A 20291-nucleotide genomic window follows, 5' to 3' on the forward strand; every position below is an offset into this window, starting at 1 on the left:
AGATAACATTTCAAATGAAACGCTATCTATTCCTGTCATTTCAAACAGAAACACACTGAAACACTTCCAGCAGATTTGAATTACAAATCCTAAGCAGATAATGCATTTAACTTCTTCTAATAACTATAATTTAATTTCTACAAACAATTAATGTATAGCTAATAGTCTTCCATCGATTAATGAGATCATTTGTTACTTTGTTATATGTTGATCGTTGTATGATATTCTTACAAGAAACTGTTTGAGAAACCCCGCTATGCAATATAAATTCAATTGATTAACTAGAATGCCACGTAACATGATGTCGTCAGTTGCCATCGATGTTTGCTACATAAATAAATGGAGATGACTGGCAGAATCCCGTAACGTAGCGAACATGCAGTGTTAAGTTATGCCTCCTTATGTTCCGAGTTCATATTCCATCGAGTCCATTTTGTTATACATTTTTCCTTCCTCGCATGAAAATAGTCTATTCCATTTGTAGGCGAACTGACAGAATCGTTAGCACACCGGGTGAAATGCTTAGCGGCATTTCATCCATTTTCTCATTCTGAGTTTAAATTTCCCCGAAGTCTACTTCGTTTTTCAACCTTTCGGAGTCAATAAAATAAGTACCAGTTAAGTACTGGGATCGATGTAATCGACTCACACCTCACTCGAACTTGCTGGCCTTGTGCCAAAACTTGAAATCTATATCTGATACTTACCGACGTAGACCATCAATACTTTCGTCGAATTCTCTCTTTACTCTTTTACTTGTTTCAGTCATTTGACTGCGGCCATGCTGGAGCACCACCTTTAGTCGAGCAAATCGCCCCCGGGACTTATTCTTTGTAAGCCCAGTACTTATTCTATCGGTCTCTTTTGCCGAACCGCTAAGTGACGGGGACGTAAACACACCAGCATCGGTTGTTAAGCAATGCTAGGGGGACAAACACAGACACACAAACATACATATATATATATATATATATATATATACATCTATGCACACACATACATACACACATACATTCATCGGACACACTGCCACCCGGACATACACACAGACACACTCACACATCCACACACATACATACTTACGCACATACTCGCAGGCTCGCGCACGCACGCGCTTGCGCCGGTTCGCGTACGCATACACTCCGCAGGCACCTCGCTCTTGGAACCGACAAGACCTCCCGCCCGTTCCTGGGACCGTCGCGTGTCGTTGGGTTTTCCCACGCCCGCCTCCGCGGACCACTCTTCCATCTTCCCCTCAGCTGGAGTCCTTTTTCCTTAACCCCCCCCCCCTTTTTCGTTACACACACGCGCACACATATACACACATTGCTTAAATATATACATTACTCTTACACACATTCAATCTACTCGCCATTTATACCACCACGACACTGGACACACACACACACTACTACTCAACAAACGCTGGCACGCTACATACGCCCCCACCCCTTCCCCTCCCTCCCCTCCTCCTTCCTTCTTTTTCTTACTACTGACCTTTGTCTGCTAAGCTGACCAGTATCTCGCCCTACCTCACACGCCTACACACAGACGCACACACTAACACACACATATATATTTTTTTGTTTTTTCATCTCGCCTCACACACACACATACACACACGCACACGCACACACTCACACATACACACACATCTGTTGCGTTACCAACCTTGTCTCCACTCTTTTGCCTTTAAAAACCCACTTTGCACTGTTTTCGTAAACATCCGCCTTTCACCATGTGCAACTCGTAAACACCAGTCGTCTTTTTCTTTTTCCCTGTTGCCCGCTCTGGGATCTTTCTTTCCTCTCTCTTCCTTCTTTATGTTTCCGACGAAGAGCTCCGCTCGAAACGTCATACCTCCCTGCTTCCTTTCCTGAGCGCCTATTAATAATAATACTGTAATTGTTCCATTGTTGTTGTTTTTTGTTTCCCGTTTGGATTAAAATTATATATATATATATATATATATATATATATATATATATATACATACATATATACGACAGGCTTCTTTCAGTTTCCGTCAACCAAATCCACTCACAAGGCATTGGTTGGCCCGGGGCTATAGCAGAAGACACTTGCCCAAGATGCCACGCAGTGGGACTGAACCCGGAACCATGTGGTTGGTAAGCAAGCTACTTACCACACAGCCACTCCTGCGCCTCCACACAGCAACTCTTCATCTCTCTTTCTCTAAGATTCTATAATATAGGTACCAGTCAAGAATCAATTCTATTCTTCACTCAACATTTCAAAAAGCCTTTTCTGAAATAATTTCTGACACCACTTCCATCAATCCTGGTGACACAGAGAGCAGCTGAGCTTCTCTAAAATAGATTTTGCATCTCCCAACCACTGCTGCAACTGACATACTTTTTCATCCAAGTATACACGAGCAAGATTGAATTTATGAATATAACAAAGAAACATAAGGCCATCTCCAAGAGAAAAATAAACTAATTAAGGCTTATTTTTAATTAAGCAGTGATCCCCAACTCATAGTCAAAAACTAATGCTCTGCGATCATGCAGAAGTGCTTTAAAAAATCAAGGATCATGTAGATTAAGTGGCTTACACAAAGGGCTTGAGAGATACGAATGTAGAATGACACAAATAAGGCATGAAAATTTTTGGAAAGCTTTCGTGCGATCAATTGCCTAGCTTGCATGAGTGTTTCATCTCTCTTCCTGGCAAATGGAAATACAAAGAAGTAATACACGAAAGTTGGGACATACATTTCAAAATGCTCTGAGCTTACCAGCCAAGTACAGTGTAGACATATTTCAAGTCAAGTGACAAGACTTAAGAAGCTGCATGAATAGAAAGCGATAATTAAGCAATAATGACGTATCTAGAGGTAAAAGAATTAGACGATTAAGAATGTTTAAATATGCTACAATGGCTACATGTATTTATTTACACCAATTGAATAATAGAGGACAAAAGAATAATAAACAGATAATTCGTTAATTTTATGACTAGTTATTTTTCATTTCTAATGAGAGTTCCTATTTATTTTAATTTATCAATTAACTTTTTCAGTCCAGAATCGTTTCTTTATTCGGGAAAATGTTTTCATGATTAAAAATTGATAATAACAGCATATTACATTCGAAGATATACAAGTTACTGTCAAATGTTTGTAAAATTAGCAAGCATTTCGAGCGTAATTTATATCATTTTTCACATAGAAAATACTTCGACTGAGATTTAATTGTTGAAATGTAATTAAGTCTGTAAAAGGATGTAAGGTCTGTAACACTGGATGGGTGCAGCTCTCATCCTCATAAATATTTTATTTCTGGATTTGCAATATATACATTCTTCTTCAGGGCGAATCGGCAGCCTAGGAGCTCGTCGCAGTAGTCAAGTGGAGTGAGCCAAACCCTGTCCGTTCAAGCCTAGTGTAGCAACGCCACGAGGTGGCAGTTTGAGAGAGCTGCTACAACACGACCCGTCAGCGTTCAAGAGACCGATACGCAGGAAATTTTGCTGCTGCTAGTTTTCTGGGCATGCGCATGCGCATGATGGAACTTCCGGCAGGCCTCCCGGAAGAATCCAACCCTGCGCATGCGTGCTGAAGATTTCCAAAATTGCGTCACTACAAGTCAAAAGGATTTATAATAAAGGTTTTAAGTATTTTACCTGTTTATTATCGAATATGTCAAGCGACATTTTGTGGAAATAAATATCAAAATAAATGAATGTTAAAATAAAAGTCGTGGCTATCCCTGGTTAATTTTCTTATTTCAAAACTTTACTATGTTTTGATTTAAATATGAGTTTCATACCTGGTATAACTAGGATAAGAACACACTGCTGTCATTATTCCCACCGTGGGATAGCACATAAACCCGCAACAATTTGTATCTGTGTACAAAGGTGACTGATTTGCCCTAGCTACGCTGCGGTTTTGTGTGTGTGTGTGCGCGCGCGCGTGTACGGGTACGTGCGTGTGCGCGCGCGTGTGTGTATGTGTGTGTATTTAAAAATATTGCAATGAATTAAAGTAATTAGTATAATAAAACTTACTGTGTTGATTCAATACGCTTAGATTTAATGAAATATCGCACGCGCGCGAATACATATGTGTGCCTATGTGTTCATATCTATTTGTATACACACCCACATACGCACACACACACAAACACACACACACACATAAGAATTATAGTGTTTTAGATATTAATTTACTTAAGTCCGAAGGGGTTAACATCTTTAATTTGTCAGCTTAATATAATTAAAATATCGAATGTCGGCTGGGAAAATATCTTGTTTTGATTCAAATACTGTGTTTAATAAGGATTCCTAAACAGTTTTAGGCTTGTCCAACGATCGCAAAAAACAAACGATGTTACACATTTTTGAAAATGAGTAATGTCCTATAACGTCTGGCTTTGTTAGGAGGGATTTAGCCAGTGAAGGAGGCCACTAAAAAGAACGGTGTACTTTTTGTTTGTTAGGTTGACAAATGCTTGGTCGCCAGTGAAGAATCTTTGGGCTTCATTGCTTACCAGACATAAAATGTTCGACACTATTTTTATCATAGTTGAACTTACACTGCTTCAACTGCATAAAAGCATCTGTAGAGGCGCATGCTTTGGCGAAGTAATAACATACTTGGGAAAAGCTGGAGCAGCAAAATGTTTGAAAGCATTTCAACCGAAGTTTTCAGCTAACACTCTGATCAAGCAATACAAGACATATTCAAGGCTAAATACATTGCTCTTAAAAGCCTTAACATTGTTGGCTTCTTGTCACAACTGAATCTTACTTGCCTCGGCCGCAGTGATGGTCGGTGTTCAGGCAAGATAACCTTCTTCTGTTTGGGAAGGGGAGCTATCGCTCATCAGGTGTGCCACCTGTTGTAACACATAAAGTCAGGAGCTACAGCGCGTGACACAGAGGAATAGATACCAGTAATTAATGAAAATATTCTAATTTGCACTGGTCACGTTCACACCTCCGACGTTCTCGGTCTTTGAGCTGTCGATCTTCTTCATCAGAATGGAATGAAGATGTCACGCCTTTGGAAAGTATTCTTGCTAAAAATATCATTACTTGTCCTTTTTCGTAGCAACACATTTACCATTTTGCCTGCGGAGTGAAGATGGAATAAGTTCAACATAAGGTGTGAAACTGGTTTTTCTCTCTATGCATGTATTTTTGAGAAATAGAAGTGCTTTCATGTTTAAGGAAAAATATGCCGATGACATTGGCATTAATTCATTGTTAGGGCAACGTCCGGTATTTCAGTTTTCCATATGAGAGACATGTTCATTGTTTTGCCGACATTGTAAAATATCGACATGAAGACAAACCAGCTAATGGCATCCAACTAACATCAGAGATTTGTGTAAATTTCTACCTTTCCCTGCTAAAATTCTGCAACACTTCCTACGGCTGAACGAATATTTTCTCAAACAAAATTATATAAATTTTTTTTTCGGGGATGAGACAAAAAATATGAAATTCTCGGCTATTCTTTCGTATCACAAGAAACAGGCAAAATTCGATATTTTTTAATTCATTTATTTAGACAAAACTACCACATATTACAGTCTTTACATAAAGTAGTCAATAAAACATTTATAGTAGCGGGTTCCATGAAAGATACCAAAATTGGCATCTAGACATCAAAGACCCCTTCAAGTTCTTATAACTGAATCAAAAAATAACAGCAGCAAAATAATTCTTCCTACGGAGGTGCAAAGCCTGAAATTTTGAGGAGAGAGGCAAGTCAGTTACATCGACTCCAGTGCTCATCTGATACTTAGTAAATATAATTTTGTACGAGAAAATATTCATTCAGCCGTAGAAAGTGTTGCAGAATTTTAGCAGTAAAAGTTAGTAAAGTATACAAATCTCTGATATTAGCTGGCTGTCATTATTTTAGGATGAAAGGTAAGGTCGACATCGGTGGAATACGAATTCAAAACTTAAAACTGGAAGAAATGGCACGAAGCTTTTTGCCCGGCGTGCTAGCGATTCTGCCATCTTGCAGCAAAATAATAATAGCTTCAAATTTTGGCACAAGGCCAGTAATTTTAAGGGAGGGAGTAAGTCGATTATATCGCACCCCAGTACTTGACTAATACTTGTTTTATCGACTTCGAAAGAATGAAAGGCAAAGTCAATCTCGGCGGATGAATTCAAATTTTGTCGAGAGGAATAAGTCCGTTACATCGATCCAAACACTTGACTGGTACTTTCTTTCATTGGTCTTGAAAGGATGTCAGACAAGATTTGAACACAGAACATAAAGAGTCGGTAGAAATGCCGTTGGACATTTTATCCGACGTGCAAACGATTCTGCCAGTTTGCGAAATAAATTTTTTTCTAAATAAGGCACAAGACCAGGAATTTTGGTGGAGGCGCGTGGCTTAGTGGTTAGGGTGTTGGACTCATGATCATAAGATTGTGGTTTCGATTCCTGGACTGGGCGATGTGTTGTGTTCTTAAGCAAAACATTTCATTTCACGTTGCTCCCGGCAACTCAGCTGGCAAAAATGAGTAATCCTGCGACGGATCGGCATCCCATCCAAGTGGGGAATTTATACGCCACTGAAACCGGGAAACCGGCCTTTATGAACCTGGCATGGCTCGAGAAGGAAACATTTCTTATTTCTTCCAGGAATTTTGAGGCAAAAGTGTAGTTGAAAGCATCGATTTCAGTGCTTTGACTAGTACTTTATGTTAACGAATCTGCAACGATGAACAGTAAAGCTGATATTGGAGGGATTTGAGTTCAACTTTGCCTTTCATCTTGCCAATAAATATTTTTTTTAAATTTGATTACTGCGGAATTTGCTTCTGGAAATGAGAACGGGCAAAATAATTTCTACATATTCTGGTTGTTGGAACAGTAAATTGAGTTGCTTTTTGTTTCTTAGAATAACATCCGGTAAATGATATTTTACGTTACAAATTTGTATCAACGCCTTCCAAGCCTCCCAGTCATAACTTACCGTGACAGAGAAATCATGTATGTTTTTCGTGTCTACACTTACGGACAATGTCATTTTTTTAGCTAATTTCCGGTAAAAGAAGCCGCCCTCCGGACGCTCGAAAATCTCAGTCTTGTGTCACTTTAGAAATTATCTACCGATTGAATATGTTCATACATACATACATACATACATACATACATACATACATACATACATACATGCATACATACATACATACATACATACATACATACATACATACATACATAATTACATACATACATAATTATATACATACATACATACATAATGATATACATACATACATAATTATATACATACATACATACATACATACATAATTACATACATACATACATACATACATACATACATACATACATACATACATACATACATACATACATACATGCATACATACATACAACAGAGCAGATATGGTTCTATGGTTTAAGTTCGTTTCACAATCATGGTGGATTTGATTCAATAAGTCTACGGTGCACTTTCCAAGTTTGGGACAGAAGGACAAAACACTAAAGAATGGAGCTTGTCTTCAAAACCAAAATGGAGATATTTCGATATTGTTAAATCTCCTTCACGAGGCATATTCACATCGGTGTGAATGTGTGTGTGTGTGTGGTGTGTGTGTGTGTGTGTGTGTGTGTGTGCGTGCGTGTGTGCGTGCGTGCGTGTGTGCGTGCGTGCGTGCGTACGTGCTTTCGTGCGTACGTGCTTTCGTGCGTGCGTGCGAGCAAGCGAGTGTGCGTGTATGTGTGTATGTGTATAAACATGTATAAACGTGTGTATGTGTATAAACTGGTCTTTTTGCGTATGTGTTTTATGATGACATGGAGTGATAAATGGTACATTTAAACAGAAGTAGCCTGCGTTGTTCATATCCAACTTAGTTAACCCTTCTAACACCAATGTTTACTCTGTATTTCATATCTTAGAAAAAGGATGAAATAAGTACCGAGCAAGGGGAGAAAAAAAAGGCAACTCAAGTTTCAGCAACAGCTGCTGCATTTCTTAGAAAATCCTGCGACTGCTCGACAAATCTCGTTTTCCTATCGATTTCTAGTTCATACACTTTTATGCAACTGGTCTTCCTAGATAGAGTAAAAAAAAAAGTTGCCATCTTTTCATTAAAAGTAAATGAGTTCACCAACTCATACGAGAGTATCGTTGTTTACAGTTATCTAAAACGGAATCGTATTTGCATCAACATTCTGTTCTTGTAAGTTATTCCGTCATAACCAGGGGATGTATCCCCACCCATCACCGTAAAGACGTTATTTCTTGCAGCCTCAAACTTACTCATCAACCTCTTATTGTTTCTTCAACAACAAATATCGAAACTTCTTATGCTTTCTTTTAATGTCTATTTGTGGTTTATTATCCACACTTTTCTATGTCTAACATCCTATCTTTAACCGTTCATTTTCCATTACGAATAGGTCTTGTTGCAAAGAAGAGAAAAATGTTGCTGCTGTTATTTTTCTTATTGTCGCAGTTCTCCTTTCGTTGTCGTGAGAAGATTTTGAGAAGTAGTGTCTTGTGCTCCCAGAGAAGAACTATTGCCTTCTTTAGAATTGGAGTTTTACCATCTTCCTAGATGATTTGAAATAATTGCATTGCTACAATTTCATCCATAGTCTTCTTTTGTTTTTGGTGTTCGTGCTGTTTTTCCCTGCCTCATCTTTATGTTTGCTTTCAAGCCTAGGAGCTATGTCAGATACCACACGAAAAATATTTTGATTTAATGCATTGCATCCTCTCATTCAGGCTGTTGCGCTTCATACTCTAGTTGTAATTACTTCGGTGAAAGATATTAAATTTTCCGAGTTTCCTTCGGAATGGATGGATTTCCGAATCACGACATCTGAGTGAGATTTTTTTTGTTTCGCTTTTTAACCTTTCTCTCTTATCTGGAAAAGAAGGTACACTCCACCAAAGAGATTTTGAATAACGCATTTTATTTTCCGTGTTCTTGTTATTTCTTTATTGCTGCTGCTACTACTGCCAATAATGTTATTAATTGTTGCTCTTGTTGTTGTTACATTGTTGATAAGATTGTTAGTATCACTACTGTATTCTTCTATTCTTTTACTTGTTTCAGTCATTTGACTGTGGTCATGCTAGAGCACCCCCTTAAAGGGTTTTAGTCGAAGAAATCGACCCCAGGACTTATTCTTTGTACGCCAAATACTTATTCTATTGGTCACTTCCGCCGAACCGCTAAGTTACGGGGGAAGTAAACACACCAACATCGGTTGTCAAGCGATAGTGAGGGAGTGGAGGAATACAGACACAAAAACACACACACATATATACATATATACATATACGACAGGCTTCTTTTAGTTTCCATCTACCAAATCCACTCAAAAGGCTTTGGACGGCCCCATGCTATAGTAGAAGAAACTTGCCCACGTGTGGTTGGGAAACAAGCTTCTTACCACACAGCCACGTCTTGATATTAGTAACATTAATTTCAAATTTTGGCACAAGACCAGCATTTTCAAGAGTGGGAGTAAGTCGATTACATTGGCCCAAATACTCAACTGGTACTTATTTTATCGACCTCGAAGAAATGAAAAGTAAAGTCAACCTTAGCGGAATTTAAACTCAGAACGTAAAGATGGACGAAATGTCGCTAATCATTTCGCCCGGCGTGATTACGATTCCGTCAGCAATAACTGTTACTTCCTTTCATCGTCACCAGATCAATGATTATTGGTTTTATCAATGTTGATACTGTTTCTCGCAAAGACACTTAACTCTTTGGCAAAAGAAGCCCGTATAAGATATTGCTGTCCATAAAGTAAATGCTTGTGAGTAGAGCTGGCTTAGAATCATTTCCATGGTCACGTATTGCAATAGACTGACATTTTAAACCAGAGAAAGTGTGAAAGCTAGAGAGAGGGGGGAGGGGGAGAGGCAGACAGACAGACAGACAGACAGACAGATAGATAGGCACGCACACACGCGCACACACACAAATACAACACTTAGAAATAACCAAAACAACTCATCGTAGAGTGGAGCAGAAAAAAATATAGTATCAATACTTACTCCTTATAAACAACAAGGTAGTGAGATGAGAGAAAGTACTCAGAAATGATTTTTTTTTATGGGTTAGTTAAAGGTGGAAGAACAGCACTAGTGACATTGTGTATAGATTCTGAGATATTCGGGATAAACGTAGAGGGCGATATTGATCTCTTCTAAATAGAAACTTGCACCTGAATGTTCAAATCATAGTAGACTCCACTAAATACGCCTAAGTCTGGCGGTTAAACTAGAGAACAACTGAGGTCTAACACCCCCACTAACTGTAGAAGTATTTGGTATCACTTCATTTGTTTGGTTATTCTCAATTGATCGAAGTTGATCATTTCACTATATTACATAAATAAGAACCTGCTGGATTTGTATTTACTATACAGAACATTCTCTCAGTCAGCTTTGGCGTGAGGGAACTGGTGAATAGTTGCTAATATTGATATCACGATAGTAAACGCTAGTTTGAGAAACTATCCGTTGGAATATTTCAAGGTAATGATACATCTGGTATTCTTAGGCGAGCTGGCAGAAACGTTAGCACGCCGGGCGAAATGCTTAGCGGTATTTCGTCTGCGTTACGTTGTGAGTTCAAAATCCGCCGAGGTCGACTTTGCCTTTCATCCTTTCGGGGTCGATAAATTAAGTACCAGTTACGTACTGGGTCGATGTAATCGACTTAATACCTATGTCTGTCCTTGTTTGTCCTCTCTGTGTTTAGCCCCTTGTGGGTAATAAAGAAATAGGTATTCTTACATTGTACTAGGCTTCTATTTTTAACCCTAAAGTTTCATAGAAAAACGAGTCAGTATAACAGGATATTATACAGGAAGAGGCAATGCTCACTCACTACTGATGATTATGAACGTCTTTAAATGGTATTCAGCAAATAATCTGCAACTTGAAAATCAGGGTTATCGTCAAGCAGTCTACTGAGAAATTAAAATGTCATTTAGTCTAATAAATAAAAATTTACAACTGCAGAGAAGAGAAAGTATACAGCTTGGTCACTTAACATTTTTCAAAGTACTTAGTTGTGAATTAAATAGTAAGAACATTACTGTTACCATCAAACACGTAAGCATTGCCACTAATAGCTTAACAAAGGGGAACGAGACTGACTCAGATACAAAAGATCACAATGCTTGAGATCTATTATAGATCTAATCTCCCATCCTAAAGCATCACATACGACGCAACAAAGAAGACTTAGCGACTGAACATTTCCAGAAGAGACAAAAGCAGCTGACGAGTGAACATAATAGGACATTTTAAGAAAGTGATTATTAATATTGCATATTATCTTTCATGTTCGTTTTAAATCTTTTCCACCCTATCATTGCATAATGGCAGAAAATTTCTCCTCAGAAATTTGTTTAGATTTCTAACAGCTAAGCTCCATAATATCGAAAAATTATAACAACAACGATGAAAATCTAAATCTCAAAAATGAATATATTCATTTCGCATGAATAATGAAAATTGAAAACAAGACAAATTATCTATCCTCGGTATAAAAATCTGGTTAAAAGGAACATCACAATTAAAAACATTTTATACACAGTCTTATACAGTCACTACGTCTACACTCCTGGTACATTAGGAGCATCTACCGTTCTTATAATATGAATGTTAATACCAATGTGAGAAACTAATTTTATGAAAAGATGCTCATATTCTTTTATCAGAATGTTCTACACCAGTAAAGTATATTTGAAGGCCTGTGTTGCAAAGCCACTAATTATTTCTTGTTAATTTTTAATGATCCCTGTATTAATAAATGTGGTAACATTAAATGGCGCCTCTGAAACGGCATTACTAAGTAATTGATTCATTGAACAATTTTATTTTCCCTTGTCAAACAATAGACAATCAACACCAGTTGGTATACGAAGTCGTAATAAAACCGTCTTAGCCTTTTAATATTCCTTGCAGTATATCAATATTATATTAACTACTGATATTAGACAAGTATGTATGTATGTATGTATGTATGTATGTATGTATGTATGTATGTATGTATGTATGTATGTATGTATGTATGTATCTATGTATTTATGTATGTATTGATGTATATATATGTATTTATGTATGTATTGATGTATATATATGTATGTATGTATATATGTACGTATATAGGTATGTAAGTAAATGTTGCAAAGCCCTCAAATTATATAATTATAAAATCCACGAAGGTGTTCAGTATTTAATAAGTTCTTAATTTTTTGTTTTAAATTTACACTACCACAGTATCATCAATCCATCGATACATCCACACACACACACACACATATATATATACACGCGCACATACACACAGATATATATATATATATATATATATATATATATAATATATATATATATATCAAATGTGAGGATAAAATTATTTTCGAAAAAATAATATTTTCTCGAAAAAAATCTTATCAATGGCCAGCATATTAAAAAATACCTTTAACAGTTAAATTTATAAACAATTCATAAATGAGGGCAAAGAAAAAAAATTCTAATGCCAAATATGCCGAAAAATTGGACATATTGTTCATTAACCATATAATTTTTTCACAATACGCACGCTACTCGAAAAAAGGCTGACAGAAATTTAGAAATTTTAGAAATTTCCTTCAGCCTTTTTTCGAGTAGCGTGCGTATGTGAAAAAATTATATGGTTAATGAACAATATGTCCAATTTTTCGGCATATTGGCATTAGAATTTTTTTCCTTTGCCCTCATTTATGAATTGTATATATAATATATATATATATATATATATATACGAGTGAATGAACAAACGAAAGAAGGGCACTCAACCAATTTATTGGGAGTTACATGTATGGATCAAAACAGATTGATTCAAAATCGTTGGTACTTTGAGTTTCAAGTGCGACGGCTAGCATCGCGCTTGAAACTCAAGAGTATCAACGAATTTGAATCAAACTGTTTTGATCCATATATATATATATATATATATATATATATATATATATATATATATATATATATATATATATATATAGTTAATCCAAACATGAAAACACAAAGAGAAAACACAACAACGCGAGGACGTAGAACAAATATAGTATTATTGGACGCTCAGGGAAGAAGGAGGATTTAACGTTTCGAGCTGAGCTCTTCGTCGGAAACACAGGAGAAAGAAAGATCCAGAGAAGGGAAGACAGAGGGAAAAAAATCGCCAACGGTACACAGGGTGTGTGAAAAGTAAGTAGGCATTATAAATTGGCAATAAAATCCATAATCCGTTTACAAATTTATTGAAATAAATGATACATGTCCTTTACAACATCGGAAGATAAAAGTAAATCTTCATATTTTAAAGTGAGCACCAGTGGCGTCAAGCAATTTCCACAAACGGCCAGGGATGGAATGAACAACCTTCTGAAGGTCACTGTGTTGGATATCATTGAGACCCTCCTAAATCCGTGTCCCAAGTGTGCGAGATTTTGTCTTGTATACCGTTTCTTTTGTGTAATCCCACAGGTAAAAATCACAAGGAGTGAGATCTGGCCTCTCGGAGTTCTGGACTTCTGGACTTCTGCACGTAATGGAGTTTCCACGGACGAAAATTCAATTCTTTATGCAAGACCGTACGTATTGTGTGTCTTGTTAGTTCACTTTCACGAGCTGCCTGACATGTTGATTTTTTGCGGGCTGCGATTAAACATTTCCTGCACTGTTGCTACGTTCTCCGCTGATTTGGACGTGGTTGGACGGCCACTTCTTGCATCGTTCACAGAATTCGTGGTCATCAGCTTTGCATGACAACTTCTTATTGTCACCGAATGTAGTGATGCATGCTTGCTTTTCTATGCACGCCACCGCCTCTGAACCAAAAACAATGGAATTCCATACTTCATAGCGTGCAGCTATCTTAGCTCGCTCCTGAACAGTCAAGCGACCGGCCATCGTGAAAATAAGAAATAGACATTAAAATTTTTTTTTTAAATCTCCATTAGTGTTGCCTGTTTAAAAAATGTTTTCGTCATGACTTCAGTGATACTAAAAATGCTATAAGCAATTTCTAATGCCGATGCTGAAAGTGCGTTCAAAGAGTTCATTAGCTACAGAACGCCTGACTTTTACGTTACCGGAATAAACAAACTTGTAGCTCATTGGCAAAAATGTGTTGATTGTAATTGTACTTACATTTGGAGGCGCAATGGCCCAGTGGTTAGGGCAGCGGACTCGCGGTCGTAGGATCGCGGTTTCGATTCCCAGACAGGGCGTTGTGAGTGTTTATTGAGCGAAAAACACCTAAAGCTCCACGATGCTCCGGCAAGGGATGGTGGTGATCCCTGCTGTACTCTTTCACCACAACTTTCTCTCACTCTTACTTCCTGTTTCTGTTGTACCTGTATTTCAAAGGGTCGGCCTTGTCACTCTCTGTGTCACGCTGAATATCCCCGAGAACTACGTTAAGGGTACACGTGTCTGTGGAGTGCTCAGCCACTTACACGTTAATTTCACGAGCAGGCTGTTCCGTTGATCGGATCAACCGGAACCCTCGTCGTCGTAACCGACGGAGTGCTTCCTCACTTACATTAATGAATAAAATTTCTGCATTGTTGAGATTTATTGCTTACTTTTTACTGAGCCTGATATGTATATTTCACACACGCTAACACACACACGCTAACACACACACGCTAACACACACATGCTACCGCACACGCACGCACGCACACACACACACACACACACACACATACACACACACACAAATTAACCATCTTTACTCACCTGTCCCTAAAAAACCACTTCCGGTCACTTCAAAAATGTGACCACACGTGAGCCGTTGGCGATTTTCTTTCTTCTTTGGACTTTTCCTTTTCTCCTTTCCGACGAAGATATATACTCGAAACGTTAACAGCTCTCGTTTCACCGAGCACCAAATTAATATGATTCTTGCGCACGTCCCTCACGTTGGATTTTTTCGGTTTTTTTTATCTCTTTTCGCTTTTTATTCGTTTTTTTTAATTATTTGTTCATTGAAGTGACTATTCACTGCACGCTCACACGGACCGTCCTCGTCCTTCCGACTGTTTTGGAGTACCTGATTAATGGGTTTCTCATTCTGCCATTGGATCACGTTACCTTTTAATTCATTCGAAGTACGTCATTTCTGCACCTTTGATTTATTCTTTTATACTTCTTGTTTCAGTCATTTGACTGCGTCCATGCTGGAACACCGCTTTTAGTCGAACAAATGGACCCCAGGACTTATTCTTTGTAAGCTTAGTACTTACACTATCGGGGACGTAAACACACCAACATCGGTCGTCAAGCGATAGTGGGGGGACAAACACAGACACACAAATACATACATACATACATACATACATACATACATACATACATACATACATACATACATACATACATACATACATACATACATACATACATACATACATACATACATACATACATACATATATATATATATATGTATATATATATATATTATATATATATATATAATAATATATATATACACATACATACATATATATATATATACATATATATATATATAATATATATATATAATATATATATATATATATATATATATAATATATATATATATATACGACGGGCTTCTTTCAGTTTCCGTCTACCAAATCCATTCACAAAGCTTTGGTCGCCTCGAGGCTATAATAGGAGACGCAGTGGGATTGAACCTGGAACCATGTGGTTGGGAAGCAAGTTTCTTACCACACACCCACTCCTGCAATTACACACACACACACACACACACACACACACACATATAGATAGGTAGGAAAAAGTCACCTATAAATAGAAAAATTATTCTTTTACTCTTTTACTTGTTTCAGTCATTTGACTGTGGCCATAATGGAGCACCGCCTTTGGTCGAGCAAATTGACACCAGGACCTATTCTTTGTAAGCTTAGTACTTATTCTATCGGTCTTTTGCCGAACCGCTAAGTTGTCAAGCGATGTTGGGGGGACAAACACAGACACACAAACATATACACACACACACACACATATATATATATATATACACATATACGACGGACTTCTTTCAGTTTCCCTCTACCAAATCCACTCACAAGGCTTTTGTCGACCCGAGGCTACAGTAGAAGACACTTGCCCAAAGTGCCACGCAGTGGGACTGAACTCGGAACCATGTGGTTGGTAAACAAGCTACTTACCACATAGCCCGTTTCGTGACTTTTGGTCCACTCTGGATAAAACAATGAGAATAATGTCTTAACTGATATTGCAAACACATTGACTATAGTGTTAAACATAATAAGTGAAACGGAACAATTATTACAAGAATCGTGGCATTCACTTGTTAATAGGCTTAGATTTCTAACATAGATACACTGCTGAAGGAATTGTCGATGTGAGCTCATTATTTATTTAACTGATACATATTTTATCGACCTCGGAAATATGAAAGGTAGAATCGACTTCTCTGGAATATGGACACATCAGAACATAAGCAGAAAGTAAAGAGATGTAACCGAGCATTGTAAGGTATTTTATTCATTTCTTTACTGATCTTTCAAATATATCGCTATCACTTCTGCAAAATAAAAACACAGCTAAGATCCAGGAATCACAACTACAAGGATTGTAAGTGTTTGTAAAATAGTTCTTTGCACACCTATACAACTTTTCCAAGATGTACTTCACTATTATTATTATTATTATTATTATTATTAGTAGTAGTAGTAGTAGTAGTAGTAGTAGTAGTAGTAGTAGTAGTAGTAGTAGTAGTAGTTGTTGTTGTTGTTATTGTTGTTGTTGTTGTTGTAACAAAATCTATTTGAAGAATCACTTGTGGAAACTACCACACAAATCCGAAGGTACTGAATACTTGTCTCTCCATACGGATAAAATAAGTGGGTCTTTCACACTTCTTCTATTAAACATGGCCTTACTTAGAATAGACAGTGTGATTGCATGTAACCTGGCATCGCATTGTAAACCTGCTCAACGACCTCAGGTCACTAGATATAGATGTGGCGATCATCAACGAAACTAGGATTTCTGAGCCGCAAGCCTTTGCACCTATTTTGGGTGGCTGTATGGTGTACGTATATTTAAGTCGACTGGAATCAGGAGGCGCAGTTACTGTGCTGTTTAAGAAAAGTCTACGTCTCACGATAAGGACTATATTCTTGGAATCATAAGATTAGTTGATGGTACCAGACGTAACTAGCAGCAAAGGTCAAACCTCCAGATTAGTTGCCATCTACGCCCCAACAGAGGTAGGTCACACTGATTTGTTCCAGCATTTAAAGATTTTCCTTGGGACATCCCGTTCTTTAGTGATAGTGGGTGATTGGAACGCTATATTTGAACGCTAGGACTTAAGAGGGAAGTACAAAAGCCTCGCAAGCCTGCTCAGATGTTTCTAACTGTCAAATACCGAGTGAATCCTCCGAATATGCAAATGCGAACAGGAACAAACCGCATCATGTCATCTAGATTGTATCTAAATAGATCATTCTGTAGACCAGCAGACAGGGAGAGTGCAAGTTGTTTACAATCCAAATTCGTAGGCAGTGAGCCGGTTTCCGGAAGCTGAAATCTTCATCCTTTGCCAACGTAATGTGGTAGTCCCAACTGGGATGAATGTTACTGTTGTTTTAGCCTCAGGAAACATCGTCTCCAGTTGGCTATATGTCTATATATGTATTATTAAACAATCAAATAATTAAAAATTAAAAACTGAAAAGTTAAAAAAATAAGATTTTAGAAAGTAAATTAGGGTGTTGGAGATTACATAAGGGGTGTTCGGTATATGTACTGTGTGGTGATTTAGGTTGCATTCTGTTTAATTTTTAATTGTTTAATAATACATATATAAACATATATGTGACTCTGTGGTAAGTAGTTTGCTTACCAGTCACATGGTTCAGAGTTCAGTCTCACTGCGTGGTACCTTGGACAAGTGTCTTCTACTATAGCCTCGCGGCGACCAAAGCCTTGTGAATGAATTTGGTAGGCGGAAACTGAAAGAAACCCGTCATGAGTATGTGTGTGTGTGTGTGTGTGTGTGTGTGTGTGTATGTAGGGAGAATTCGAAAAAAAAAACGAAGACAGGTGGTGTGGACAACAAACAGATGTATTAGTTTAAAGCTCGGGAAGTGAAAAAGTCTTTAACGTTTCGAGCCTACGCTCTTCGACACAAAGGAACACAGAAAGAAACAGAGAGAGAAAATAAAGAATGTGTAGTGGCTAGCGAGCTATCACGGCGATATGTGTGTGTGTGTGTATTTATGTGTGTGTATATGTTTGTGTTTGTCCCCCCAACATCGCTTGACAACCGATGCTGGTGTGCTTACGTCACCGTAACTTAGCAGTCCGGCAAAAGAAACCGATAGAATAAGTACTAGGCTTACAAAGAATAAGTCCTGGGTTCGATTTGCTCGACAAAAGGGGGTGCTCCAGCATGGCCGCAATCAAATGGCTGAAACAAGTAAAAGAATAAAAGAATATATACACGCGTGCACACACACACATATTACATATATATACTTGCATGCATATGTGTATAGGTACATAAGTATGTGGGCCTATTTATATGTATATGTGTGCATTTATATGTATATGTGTGCGCGTGTGCGTATATCTATATACATATTTTTCTTTCTCTCCCTGATTTATCACCCCCTACCATCACTTTAACTAGTACAATAAATGCTTACGTCTATTTTTATAAATTTGACCATTATATCGTATAATTCTTCCCTTCCTTTTTGAGGTTTACTACTCACTTTTAGTGCACCCCACCATCATATCATTTTCTTTACCTTTCTTTCCATTTTAGTGCCTTTCAAACATATCACCCCACCTCCCACCTCTCACACTTCCTTACATTTTTGTTTGTTCCTTCTATCCCTTCCCCTATTCCTTTTATCTCCTGATAGCTCTTCTCTCACCTCCCCCTCACAATATCTTGACCACCAACTAGCACTCCTTTTTCATTTTCTTTTCCTCTTTCTTTCTTTCTTCTTTCCCTTCCCATTCCTTTTGACCAATACCATTCTCCTCCTTCTAACATGTATATCTATTCACTTCTCTCTATCTACTTGCCCCTACCAGTACTTTCTCAAAATTTCATTCACACCACAAGACACCTCTAAATGAACAGCACATAGAATTAACGTCTCCACACAATCCATTTGTAATAACAAAATATGAACACCTATCGGAATTTACATACCATGGACAAGAAGCCTTTCTTCCTATTCTACACAGCACTTTCCTTGGATAATGGAACTGCAACTATAATATCCATCATACAATTTTATTCTTATTTTTATTCTCTTATTTCCATTTATAGTTCCTATATTTCTCCCTTTCCAAAATAACTTCTTATATTGAACTCTAACTCTCTCATATCGTCTCTGATGAAGGGATATTCCTCATATCCCTGAAACAGCTGTAAGACTACCTCCCTCTTTATAAATATCCTAGAAATTTTACACTGCCTTGGCTTTGTTGTCTCATTTTATTTAACATATACAAGCTCACATACGAGCCGCATTAGACTCCTCACTCATATAATTATCGAGCAGGGAGTCTAACTACGGTCCTCCCGTAGCACTTACATAGCCTTACTTGCCATTTTGGGTCTTCTGGATGCCAAAAGCTCTCATATGTATGTGTGTGTGTGTGTGTACATGTATATTATATGAGTAATAATTTTAAATTTGGATATACACTATTCGGTTACCTGATGCACCTTTGATGCACCATAACTATTTGTACAGCATTTCACCCACGAGATACTGGTGCATGATGGGTAAAAACGATCGTAGTGTATAATAAAGAGTCTCGTGAATTCTATTTTCTTTCTCTCATATGTTGTATATATATATAAGTTGATATACGCAAGATTTCATTTCGAGCTATATACTGTGAAAACACGATTGTTGGCCATTGTATAGTGTGCTGTATGCTTCCAAGCAATCTTTCAGACTCTTTTCTTTCTTTCTTTTTATTTTATTTATTTATTTTATTTATTTATTTAGTTTTTTGCAAGAACGAGAAAGGATGCTGGTCTTACCCCACCACCTATGAAGGCCAGCGCTCTTTCTCGTTTGTTTGTTTTTTGCAGAAAAGACCAGCCATGTTGTATATTTGAGTCTGAAAGATTGTTTGGAAACACACGGTACGCTATACAAGCTTGTCTGGTCTGACAATCGTGTTTTCACAGCATGAAAATAATAGAAGCTCGAATTTAAT

General features: G+C 37.6%; 1 long non-coding RNA gene across 1 annotated transcript in view; it reads right to left on the minus strand.

Moving 5' to 3' along the window:
• Positions 1-5572: 5572 nt before the first annotated feature.
• LOC118761116 overlaps positions 5573-20291 on the minus strand; it is a 33644-nt gene continuing 18925 nt past the window's right edge. Inside the window, exon 3 of the long non-coding RNA XR_004997159.1 lies at positions 5573-5718. This is a non-coding gene — a long non-coding RNA (uncharacterized LOC118761116). The remainder of the gene's footprint in view (positions 5719-20291) is intronic.

The sequence above is a fragment of the Octopus sinensis genome, linkage group LG2, assembly GCF_006345805.1.
Source record: "Octopus sinensis linkage group LG2, ASM634580v1, whole genome shotgun sequence".
Taxonomy (NCBI): Eukaryota; Metazoa; Mollusca; class Cephalopoda; order Octopoda; family Octopodidae; genus Octopus; species Octopus sinensis.